The 13,465-nt window shown below is 39.2% G+C and overlaps 1 long non-coding RNA gene across 1 annotated transcript; it reads right to left on the bottom strand.

Moving 5' to 3' along the window:
• Window positions 1-242: 242 nt before the first annotated feature.
• On the bottom strand, window positions 243-11,711 carry LOC122124700. Its single transcript, XR_006150611.1, has 3 exons — window positions 11,427-11,711; window positions 7,957-8,100; window positions 243-333 (listed from the first exon to the last, which is right to left on the bottom strand). It is a non-coding gene; the product is annotated as an uncharacterized LOC122124700 (long non-coding RNA).
• Between the last annotated feature and the right edge of the window lie 1,754 nt (window positions 11,712-13,465).

The raw sequence follows: 13,465 nt of genomic DNA, 5'->3' as shown, positions 1-13,465 counted from the left end.
TATAGCTGCAAAATTGTCACTCCAAGATTAACGGACTTCACAGAAAATAAAAGCACCTTATACCCTTTAGGCCCCAAAGAGCCAAGAAAGTGCAGTAATAATCTGGTGGGAAGACAAAGAGAGTCCTCAAGAGTAAAACAATAGGTATTGTTTAATGTTATGACATGCTCTGAGTTTCAGCTCACTGACAACTATGATTTATAAGACGATAGATGTCCAAATGGCATTTCCCCAAATTCCATCTCTGCTTAAAATACCAGTGTCCTTTCAAAGCAGGTTGATCTTCTCAGTTAATTTATTTTTGTAGGTTCCAAGTAATTCTGTCGGGCTAGTCTGGTAAGATGGAGAGGAAACAAAGGAAATGAAACAGATTAGTAATCCTCCCCCGCATCTCTCTTTTGGTGCCAGTCCTGGGGCTTGAACTCAGGGCCTGGGTGTTGTCCCTAAGCTCTTTTGCTAAGGGCTAGTGCTCTACCACTTGAGTGACAGCTTTACCTCATGCTGTTTTAGTGATTAATTGAAGCTAAGACTCTCATGGACTTCCCTGCCCTGTCTGGCTTTGAACCATGATTCTCCCATTTCAGCTAGGATTATAGAGCCAATGAGCCTCATACCAGTGAGCCACTGGTACCTAGCAAAAATGAACAGTATTTGGTTGAATATCCTTTTCATTTCTGAAATTCCAAGAAGTATAACAAATCTTTTGTCTGTTTGTATGAAAAAAAAAGCTCATTAGTTTTATAAATATGAGTGGGGTTTTTGCAAAAGTCAGACCTCACCACTGACAGAGTAGCTACTCTGTGATTCATTGCTTCGGAGTCCTATCAATCATTTCCACTACTGAAAATGCAGCTGCCATTCTTCAGGCATTGTCAGGGTCAAAAGAATTGAAAATAGGCAGGAAAGTTGCGATAAAGCTTCACCTTCCACCTATAGAAATCAGAGAAAGTGAAATTAGAATCACGTCTATGAAAATCTCTTGCCATTTCAAAGCTTGGTTGTGTTAGAAAATCAATTCATGTATCAAAATCTCATGTAGGACAAAAACTCTCCTCCTTTCATTTCTAGGCAGTCATTTTTGTTACAAAAGTAGACTCCATCAATAAGTATTGTTAATACTTCTGGGCCAACAGGAGCCTTCCATGTACATACCCTACAGCAATGAGAGTCCAAAGCTCTAACAAGCCAGTTCCCAAAGCTCCTACTGTATATAGAAAACTACACTGGCAACCTTAGGGAAGATAGTTGGTTGCTGACACCATTTTTCAGTGTCTCCATTAGACAGAACTTAAACAGCAAGAACATGGTTTCAGAAACAAAACCAAAAAACAGGCAAGTTAGTAAACTGGGGGAATATGCCAGTGAAAGTATAGTTGGAGAGAGGTTAGAGAAAATAATGTGAACTTAAGTCCCTAAAACAAACAAAAAAACCCATAAAAACAAACAAGAAAAAGTGAAGTACTGGTGGCTCAGGCCTTCAATTCTAGCTACTCAGAAAGCTGAGATCTATGGATCACTGCTGGAAGCCAGTTGAAGCAGCAAAGTTTATGAGACTTTTAACTCCAATGAAGCACTACAACAGCTAGAAATGAAGCTGTGACTCACACTCAAGTGCTAGAGTGACAGCCTTGAGGAACTCAGGGACAGTAAGTACCCAGGTCCTGAATTCAAGCCACAGGACTGGCACACACACACACACACACACACACACACACACACACACACACACAAAGGAAAAAACCTTGATCTGACACAGCCCCAGACTACCTCATAGCAGAAGTAGGACATGTTCTGTTCCTTCCTTCCACCATCTCAGAGCAGTTTTCTTTTCCTTTTTTAATTTTAAAATTTAATTTTATTGTAATGGTGGTATAGAGGAGTTACCGTTACATAAGTAAGGTAATGAATACATTTCTTGTTGAACATTATTACCCCCTCCTTCATTTTTTCTCCTACTTTCTCTTCCCCCTGACTCCCTCCACCCCAAGTTGTAAAGTTCATTTCCAACAAAGTGTCTTGTGAGTATCGCTGTTGCATTGGTTTACCCTTGGTCCTTTTTCTCACCATTTTGTTATTCTCCTTCCCTATCCTAAATCAGATAAATCTATATACAAGACACAGGGCACAAAGATAAAAAAACAGTGACATCAGGGGATAAACCAAAGTGGGGGGGGGGGGAAACAAAAGAAAAAAAGAAAGAATCCACATAGTATATAAAAATAAAGTTAAAAAGAAAACACCAAACGAACATAAACAAAGCCACACTAAAGCTACCAGCACAACCATGTTCTTTACAGCATTATTTACCATAGCTAAGATATGAAACCAACCCAGATGCCCTTCAGTAGATGAATGGATCAAGAAAATGTGGCATCTATACACAGTGGAATTTTCTGCTTCCATCAAAAAAATGACATTGCCTTGTTTGTAAGGAAATGGAAAGACTTGGGGGAAAAAAATCACATTAAGTGAAGTAAGCCAGACCCAAAGAAACATGGTTTCCCTTGATTTGTAATAATTAGTATATATCTAGGATAGTCCTAGTAGAGGATCACAATAGCTCAAAAGCTGTGTACATATGACAGTATAAAATGATGCTAATCTTTTCCTTTATTTTTTTCCTCTTCTCTGGCAAGAGCCACTATGTGAGTCATGCTGTAAACAAAATATTTGCACAGAGGCCAGCCATCACAGCCCAGGACACTGGATAAAAACAGAAACTGACCAGGGTTGTGTCTCTCTATCCAGAGTCATGCAACGGAGGGGCACACCCAGTTCCATTGCTCATGAGAGACATTCACTAAAGGAGCTCATTAGGGATCTACATTCCTGGACCTCGAAGGTGAGGGATGGGGAGTGGTATGTCTTGACTTTCCAATCCAAGACTAAAAGAAGGAACACAAGCTACCAAGCTGGGTAGGGAGACTTCTCTATAATCAACCTGACCTATTAAGGCACTACATAACACACCTAGCATGTAGATGTGAGTATAACTGCCCACGAGAGACTTTCACTGAAGTGAAAGAGAGTAAGAGCCCCACTGACTCTCCTGCTGACCAAGTCAGAAGAGCCACTGGATAGATTTTCTGTCTGGGGCAAGATATGGGTGGGCTTCAAGAATGGTGGAGTGTTTCTTGGCCCATTATCTGTGCTTGGAGAGCCTCAAATTCTACCTCACACTCTGGAAAATGCCCCACTTCCATCAGAATTCAAGAGTATAACCCCATCTCTGGAAATTTCTGCTTTTCCACAGGATCTGCCCTGCTTCACTGTAGCAGCTTCCCCTGCTATATACAACACCTTCAGCTAAGCTAAGGTATAAAACCCCGAGGATTGTACATGTGGGGAGCAAACACATGCATTATGATCCCAGAGGCTTCACAGAGGACTGTGAAAGTCCAAATAAAATACTGACTATTTAAATAAAGTAAAAAGTGATTGGGAACCTTAGCTTCCTCGCAAGATTTCGTTCTGCTGTGGCCCTTGTTAAACACAGTTGGCTCTCTGTCTCATCTGAGAGGAAATAAGATGGCAAAAGTCATAACATACAAATACACACTCTACAGAAGGGAAGGATTATCATATGGCATTTATTGGAGATAAGAGTGTCATCAACTTTCCTACCCAGATCCTCAGATCTCAGCCTTCTGAGCAGCTAGGATTATAGGTGTGAGCCACCAGTGCCCAGTTGATTTCTTTTTTGACATAGAAAATCGTTGCCAGGTGCCAGTGACTCACATCTGGAACTCAACCTACTAGGTTGAGACACTGGGGATCACAGTCCCAGGAAGAAAGCATTCTTCTCAATGAAGAGGATCGTGGACACAGTGACACACACCTGGCATCCTAGCTACCAAGAAGTCTAATAGGTGGATAGCACTGGTGTATACCCAGATGTGCCTGGTGGAAATCCAGACCCTGTCCTAAAAATATCAAGCAAAAGTCAGGGCTGGATATACGACTCAGTGGGAAGAGTATCTAGCAAAAGTGGGGGCTAGAGTTCAAATCCAAGTATTGTCAAATCATTGCACATGTTTCTGGAGTATCATGCTGCATTTCAACAGATGTACTCATCAGTTACTATCCAAACCAGAGAAAACATATTTATATTCTCAAATAGATTACCAGTTTGTGGTTACAAACATTCAAAAAACATTTCTTCTAGCTAGTGTGTGTGTGTGTGTGTGTGTGTGTGTGTGAGAGAGAGAGAGAGAGAGAGAGAGAGAGAGAGAGAGAGAGAGAGAGAGAGAGAGAGCGCCAGTCCTGGGGCTTGAACTCAGGGACTGTCCCTCAATATCTTTTTGCTCAAGGCTAGTACTCTACCACCTGAGCCACAAAGCCACATCCAGTATTTTTGGTAGGATAAGAGTCTCAATCATATTAAGCGATGTAAGCCAGACCCAAAGAAACTTAGGCTCCATGGTTTCCCTCATTTGTAATAATTACTATATGTCTAGGAAAGTCCTAGTAGAGGATCACAGTAGCTCAATGGATGTGTACATATGACCATGTAAAATGATGCTAATTGAAATGAACTCCAAGTTATAGAAACAAGAGGGGTATTTTTGTTGTTGTTGTTGACCATGTTGTCATCAATATACTATAATATCAAGTTGTTGGGTTTTTTTCTCTTTCCCTTTGGTTTATCCCTGGTAGTCACTGTTTTTGATTCTGGTCCCCTGTGTCTTGCATATATGTTTATCTAATTTGGGAAAGAAAGAGAGAATAACAAAACTGTGAGACAAAGGACAAAGGTGAACCAATGCAACAGCGATACTCACAAGACACTAGGTTGGAAATGAACTGAACAACTTTTGCAGGGGACAGATGAGGGGAGAGGGAAAGTGGGAGAAAAACAAAGGAGTGAGTAAATAAGAAATGTACTCATTACCTTACTCATATAACTAATCCCTCTGTACAGCACCTTTACAACAAAATAAAATAAAAAAAATTCAAGAAGATGTTAATAAGGTCAGTCTCCAAGACTATATAATAAATTATGTTGCTGTATGCAAAAACAAAGAGTCTCACAGACTTTCCTGCCTGTGCTGGCTTTGAACCCCCATCCTCAGATCTCAGCCTCTTGAGTAGCCAGGATTATAGGTGTGAGCCACCAGTGCCCAACTTCTAGTTATTTTGAAATATACAGCACAGCATCATGATCTATAGGCATTCTACTCTGCAACAGAACACAGAATTTATTTATCCTACGTATATCTTGCTGCTCATTGACCAACATTTTCCCATCTCTTTTTTCCCCTTAAATCTCTCCTGCACCCTGGCAGTCACTTCCCAACTTCTATAAGATATATTTTTTTCTTTTTCAGATTCTCCTTTAAAATCCTATATTTGTCTTTCTGTGCCTGCCTTATCTATCTTACCATTATGTCCAAGCCTATCTATGTTGTGACGAATAAAAGGATTTCACCCTTTTGTAGCTGTACGCATTCCACATTTTCATTACCCATTCATTGTTTGACAGAAAGCTAAGTTGTTGCTATTTCTTGGTTAGTGTGACTGGTCAATAAACATTGACGTGCAGATATCTGTTCAACATACAGATTGCAACCAATTATTAAAAGCCATAAGTATATTTTCTACAACATAATAAAGCAAGAAATCAATAACACAAAAACAAGAAACTAGAATAAAACAACATAATCTGGAAAACAAGCAATGAAACAAAAAATTGAGAGAGAATTAAAAAAAAAACTCTTTGTGAAGCAAGTGAAAATGAAAATACAACATAGCAAAATCTATCTGATATACCAAAAGAATTACTGAAATGCAAATTTATAGTTACATTGTAAAAGTAGAAAGATATGAACAATCCATTATTGCACTTTAAAAAACTAGAAAAATAAGAACGAATGAAACAAAAAATTAGTAGAAGGTAAGAGATAATAAAGATTAAAGAAGAAATTAATAAAAAAAGACTAAAACCAATACTGAATAATAATTGATTTGTTTGAAGTAATGTACTCTAAGCTAGACCAAATAACAAAAAGTAAGAGAAAAGATTCAAAATCAGAGACAAAAAGCAAATTCAATTGACATCACAGAAATATAAAAGATAAAAAAGAAACCCTATGATAAAAAAGAAACCCTATATACCGAGAAATTTGATAACTAAAAAAAAAAATGGACAAATTCTGGGACATAAACATCTTGTCTAGAATGAATCATGAAGAAACACAAAACCTGAATGTTCAATAATGACTTATGAGATTCATTCAATAGTAAAGAATCACCCAGAAAAGCCCAGGACCAGATGGTTCCACAGCTGAATCTTATTTGGAAAACTACTATCATCTTTTAAAATTTATTCTTAAAAGTTGAAGAGGAAGCTGAACACTGGTGACTCACACCTGGAATCCTAGCTACTCAGGAAGCTGAGATCTGCGTGAAGCCAGCCTAGGCAGAAAGCCCATGAGACTTTTATCTCCTATTAACCACCAAAAAGCCAGAAGCGGAGCTGTATCTCAAGAGGAAGAATGCTAGTCTTGAGCAAAGAAGCTCAGGGACAGTGCACAGGACCTGAGTTCAAGCTCCAGGACCTGGTTCTATATCTGGTTATGTATATATATATGTGTGTGTGTGTGTGTGTGTGTGTGTGTGTGTGTATGTGTGTGTGTGTGTGTATATACATATATATACATGTATATACACATATATACATATATATGTACTATATTATATATATATATGTGTGTGTATATATATATATATATATATATTGGTTTAGCTAAGAGCTCTTTTTTTCAAAAAATCAATTGTTGTATGATATATATATACACATATAGTATGTATGTGTGTGTGTGTGTGTGTGTGTGTGTGTGTGTGTGTGTGTGTGTGTGTGAGGAAAAAATTCTTCTAAACTCATTCTATGAGACCAGCAGTACTCTGATACTAAAACCAAAGATACAGAGAACAAAAAGAAAAGCAACTGATTAATATTTTTGGTAAATATAGCTGCAAAGCTCTTTATCAAGGTGCTAGTAAACTAAGACCAATAGCAAATCCAAAGCGTTATTCACTGCAATCAAGCAGAATTCATTGCAGGATGCAATGTGTCAACATAAGCAAATCAATAAACGTGGTGCACCACATCAGTATTACAAAAGATAAAAAAGAATCATAGATCATCTCATTTGATACAGAAAAAGCATTTGATTAAATTCAATATCCCTTCATGGTTAGAAACTCTGAACAAATTACTTATAGGAGGAATGTATCTCAACACAAGAAAGTCTATATTCATAACAAGACCCCAACTGAATGGGGAAAAGCTCAAAAGCTTTAGTACTAAACTCTGGATCAAGACAAGAATGGGCATTTGGAACTTTTATCCAACATAATACAGAAACGTCTACTCAGAGCAATCAGGCAAAATAAAGAGATAAAGGTTCTTCAAGCTAATGAGGAGAAAGTCAAGATGTGAGTCCTCATTCAGTATTTACTGAATTGAACTGGTTTAGAGTTATTTAGAGAAAAGGCAGAACTTTAGCAACTGCTCAAATCAATAGCAAAGACTGTATGCTCATATTGAGCGTATGCTCAATAATAACACCTAATATTCTATCTTAGGCGTCTACACGGTTGAAATAAATGCATGTTTGCCACATACATAGTTTGGCACACTAAGTACTATTAACACCTTAATTTAATGGATAAAGAAAAATGCCTCAAATCATGTAATTACTCAGCAGAAGAAATGATGAGATTCCTTACTTTTTTAAAAATGGAACCCAAGGTAAACACATACACAGTACAATAAACATAATTTGAAAACAAACTACCTTCACAGATCTGAAATGATCCCCTTCAATACATAACATTGCTGGATTTTCAAGCTGCAAAATTTTCTCTGGGCAAAAGTTAGAACCACTCAGTGCAAATTTTAGATTGAATATCTTTCGTACTTGTTTCTATGTCCTTTGACTTCTCCTGACTTACCAAGATGGCAGAGCATTTTCCAAATGGATCCAGACAGCCAACTTTCTCCAAGCCTCATCTTCTCCCTGACTATTGAGGAAGAATGGGATATAAACTATTTTCCTCTCCTGAGCCCTTGGCGGTCACACATTCTCCTTCACATGGCTGTAGAGAAAGGAAGCAATAATTGTTGATGCTGGTATGTGCTTTTGTTTAAAGGAATTGGAATGAAATGTGCCTAAGGAAAAAAAAATGATTTCGATTTGATTTTATTTTATTTGGTGTGCAAAAATTTCATTATCTCCAAACCACAGGCACCAGAATGGTATCTGGCAAGGGAAACAAAGTGGGAGATGTAAGGAAAGAATAGATTAGGAGAAGCTTTGAAAGCAGGCAGCTGAGTTTAGATTTGATGTGGTTGGGAAATAAAGATCCCTTGAGGGTTTCGAGTATGGAAGTGACGTGATAGAAACCTTGATTAAGGGAAATGAAATACAAGCAGGACAAATTGAAGGGAAGGACTAAAACCTGAGAGGAGTCAGTGATCCAGACCCCAGGGAGCTGGAGAAGCGAAGGGAATTGCAGAACGAGCTAGGCTTCTATATCAATTCACTAACACAGCCAGGTGCTGGCGGCTCATGCCTGTAATTCTATGCACTCAGGAGGCTGAAACCTAGAGCATCTCAGTAGTTCTAAGGCAGCAGGGAGAAAAGACCAAGATCCTTCATCTCCATTTGATCAACACAAAGCTAGACTGGTGATGTGGCTTACCTGGTAGAATAGCAGTTGGGAAGGGAAAAACTGAGCATGATCATAAGGCTCTAATTTCAAGTAGTTCAAGCCCCAGCACTCACACACACACACACACACACACACACACACACAAATTAACCCATGCCCACCTCTAATTCACTTTGCTACCAAGTTACTAGCCAAGTTTTTTATGCTCTTACTGTACTTGGAGGAGCAAAAATAAAACACAAGGAGTTGAATATTGATCAGAAAATTTCATTTCTGCCAGGCACTGGTGGCTCAGGCCTCTAATCCTGGCTACTTAGAAGGCTACGATCATGGGATCGCAGTTCAAAGTCAACTTGAGACTCTTATCTACAACGAACCAACAACAACAACAAGCCAGAAGTAGAGCTATGGATCAAGTGGTAGAACACTAGCCTTTAGCACAAAAGCTCAGAGACAATGCCCCGGCCCTAAGTTCAATCACCACTTCTAGTAATAATAATAATAATAAATTTCTGTGAGTTTTTTTTTTGTCTTAACCAAGTGCCCTACTGAGCAAAGGCACTTTATCATGAGCATGTATAAGTGTGCTGGGTAGAAATACATTCCTGAAGAAGTTTCCATTAGGCCCTTAGTCAGAAAGATGAAGAGTGCCTATGCTGGAAGAGAAATGGCCACCATGAAGTGTCTCAGCTCTAGCCTAAGAGTCCTCCTCACTCACTGCTTCCCAGGACTCTCAGAGTGTCCTACCAAGTCAGCTTCTGCCACACCAAGGTCGCCCTGGGAGGCCATCTCCAGCACCAGTCCCTTAGCTGCATGTCCCCTGTGCCCATCACTTTCTTACTTTTTCTTTGGTCGGTCGTGGGGCCTGAACTCTGGGCCTGGGTTCTGTCCCTCAGCTCTTCAGCTCAAGGCTAGCGCTCTACCACTTGAGCCACAGTGCCACTTTCGGCTTTTTTCTTTTTTTGCTTATGTGGTGCTGAGGAATCGAACCCAGGGCCTCAGGCATGCAAGGCAAGCGCTCTACCACTGAGCCACCTTCCCACATCATATGCCCATCACTTTCTGTAACCATGGGTGGAATTTCAAGTAGTGAAGAGACTCAAAAGTTATTTCCATTCAAGTTTAGATCTGAAAAAGAGCCTGGAAACCATCCAAACCCATAGGTTATGAACGTCGTCAAGACGCACAAACATTTTTTTTTCCCCATTAAATCTCATGAACACTTAATGGCACAACGTTAAGATGGCTTTCTTGGGTGAAAGGCCCAACTACCCTTTCCCTGTCCCTCCTCCCTTCCCCAACTCCCATACACTGTGGCAGAACCTAAGGCTTTTCCCATGACCCTGGGCTGCAGAGGAATACATTTATAAAGGATGTAATAATCTCTCTGTGTCTCTTTCTCTCTCGTTTGCTTGCTCTCCTTCCTCCCCTCCCCTCACCCCACTCTCCCTCCTTCTCCTTTCTTCTCCCTCCCTCTCCCTTCCTTGCCCACCCTCTCCTTTCTCCTTCCCTCTCCTTCTCTGTCTCTCTCTCTCTCTCTGTATATATCTTCTTGTGACAAATGGAAAACAGAAGCCCAGATAGTTTAAAACAGCTTGCCTATTTTCAGCTACATAAAGGCACACTAAATATTCTGGAGATCCACATTCTACAAATACATAGAATGAGAATAAGTTCAACCATCAATTTAAATGCTTTAATAAGGTAAACTGAGCAATTGCAGAAATACAGACTCATCAGTTCGAATAGAATGGGCACAACCTATGAGCCACTTATTCTACATTCAGACATGCGTTCCAGAACAATCTGTGCAATGACTCATTTTAGAAAGTTGCAATTAGTATTTGGGGGGGGGGGATGGGAGAGGATGAAATAGGCTAGACTAAACTGGATTATAATTAAATAGAAAACTAAGGTATTATTTTGAGAAAGATTTATATATAAGTTTTGGTATGTTAGGCAAAAAAATATACAAGAATACTCTGCAGCATTGTTTATGAATACTGAAAAATTCGAAGTAAGCTGTGGTATAGTATCTTTACAATAAAAAATATATGAAGTGACTTGTGCTTCTAACTAGAAAGGAAATAAATATATGATGACCTGTTCTTGATAAATTATTCCACAAAGTAGTTTCATTGAATGAATCCAAAACTAAATTGCTGAAGTCTAATGTGCAATTCAAAAAGGGCAGGTCACAAAGTAATATGAAAAGTATATTTGCCTTTATAGCAAGTGTTAAGACAAGTTAGCATATTGTAAATATGTATACAGACACAGTGTGAAAGGAAATTGAAGAAATGTTTGTCTGAGATAAGATGAATGGAAGAGAGTATTAAAAAAACAACAAACAAACAAACAAACAAACAAAACCCACAAAGCTGGGCGGGCACTGTTGTACCATGCCTATTATCCTAGTTACTTAGGAAACTGAGATCATGATTCAAAGCTAGCTGGGCCCAGAAAGTCCATGAGACTCTTACATCCCATTAAATATCAATCTGGAAGTGGAGCTGTGGCTCAAACTGGTGGAGCTGTGGCCCTGAGCAAAAGAGCTCAGAGACAGTGGCCAGGCCCTGAGTTCAAGCTCATACAAAAACAAAAAACAACAACCAAAAAACCCACAGAACTTCTCTAAAGTATTCCTGTCAAAATGATAGGACAGCCCCAAATAAAATGATGACATGTGATGTGTTATTATCCTGTTTTTTGTTGTTGATTAATACATATTTTAAGTCATAGAAACTGACCTGAAGCCAAATGGTGGATTGCTGATCTTCCTGGAGTAAACATCCAGGGCAATATACTGTTAGATTCCAAGTGCAGGCCTTCTTCTTTGCTCCCAGCTCAGAGTCTATTTGCAAATGGCAGGATTTATATTATTTCGGTCCTAATTTTATTCACTTACCTGAGAGATAATTTTCTCCACAGTCTATCAAGGCCACATCTGCTTTGGCCAAAAATAGCACAAAGTACATAGGTAGTTCTGTGAAGGCCAAGCTGTTCCTCTGCAGTTTGTCAACACGCTCTGTTTTCCTGCTTTGCTTTGAGCATTGAAACAAAATATTAAGTCACATTTGGTAGAGAAATGATCTACATACCAAAAACTTGACAGAGTGGGAGAGAGACAGAGATACAAGCAGAGAAAGACATTGAGATAGAGAAAAACAGAGACAGAAAGACACACAGAAGGAACAGAAGGAGGAGAACCATTTTTGAGTGCGAATATAGACAAACTCACGGAAAGCAAACAATTTTAATCAGAATAACACTGAGAAAAGGTAAGACAAGCACACATTTTATTTTAGTACTTGAAACAGTTGCATTTTGTGGCCTTTAATCTACTAGGAAAGGATTTATTAACCTTTTCCCTCCTAGTCTTCTTTAAGATAAAAACAAGAGGACAAATATTTATAAGGACTGAAAAATCTTAACACTGTGAGATTTATGGCGCTTTGGAAAAGTTCAAGGCTGTGGTTTATTACTGGCTCCTTTCATACTCTTCAAGTTACATAAGATGCTTGCTCCTATATTTCTTCTTTCAAACTAAGTAGTTCACCACAACCTTTAGGTCAGTGTCTGCTTTTTAGGTAGTCAAGCTAAGACATTCTGCTCTTGGAAGTGGGGTGGTTGGCAGAAAATTAAGATAACCCTGGAGGTCTAAGGGCCAAAGAGGATTAGTTGCTGGAGAAAATGACATGATTGTATCTTTTAGATACTTCCCACCTTGGAAAGCCCTCATATTGCCATGAATTATCATCATATTCTTTTTGTAGTGCTCAGGAGAACTCAGATCTGTGACAAATCAAGAGCAAACATAGCAGCTGGGCACTGGTGGCTCACACCTATAATCCTAACACTATGGAGGCTGAGAGCTGAGGATTATGGTTTGAAACCAGCCAAGGAAGGGAAAGTTAATGAGATTCTTATCTCTGATTAGTCATCCAAAGGCTGGAAGTGGAGCTGTGGTTCAAGTGGTAAAGAACCAGCCCGAAGGAAAGAGCTAAAGACAACACCTAGTCCTTGAATTCTGGCACACACAAAGCAAGAACACAACAAAAGCAGACAGAAGAACCCAAGAAAGTGAGAAAGGAAGTAGGGAAAGAGGGATAGGAGGTGAAGGAAGGGAGGGAGGAAAGAAGGAAGGAAGCAAGCAAGCAAGCAAAGGCCGCAGTCACTAACATGAATTGAATGCTTGCTCTTCTAAGTGTGTTACCTCCTTTATTCCTTAGCACCTTCTCTGGTGGGGTCTATTACCAGCCTCATTTCACAGATAAAAACTGAGCACAGCATGGGTAGATAACATATTTCAGGTTTTCTAGAATAAGTGGTAGAACCAGAATTTAGATGTTAGCCAGTTTCTTCACACAACACTGACCTTTTAAGTGTCATGTTAAAGCCAAGGGATAATATTTAAAATAAGTGCCAACAGCTACTGAGATGACAAAGTATCGTTATGTTAGTAGCTATGTGGCTCGGGCCTCAACTACAGATCTCCAGAGAGTATCCATAGGCCAGAGGTAGTGAGAGTACATCACTAAATGTCAGAATCCCTTTACTGGAGTTCTTAGCAACCCAGAATATTGGATTCAGGGATGGAATAGAGACTTCCAGGGATGGAATAGAGGCTCCTCTGTTTCCTGTCTTTTCTATGGTACAGCTAACCTTTTGCTATTCCATCAGCCTCTAGGAGATAGACTCGGAAATGATACTCAGTTGAAGTCATAAGCTGAAGCCTGATTCTAGTATTGTTATTTACTAACTAAATGGACTTAACGTTCCTGGTCTC

This window comes from Dipodomys spectabilis, unplaced genomic scaffold, assembly GCF_019054845.1.
Source record: "Dipodomys spectabilis isolate Male_0828 unplaced genomic scaffold, ASM1905484v1 ptg000241l, whole genome shotgun sequence".
NCBI classification, from domain to species: domain Eukaryota; kingdom Metazoa; phylum Chordata; class Mammalia; order Rodentia; family Heteromyidae; genus Dipodomys; species Dipodomys spectabilis.
This window is presented reverse-complemented; position numbering and strand designations above follow the sequence as displayed.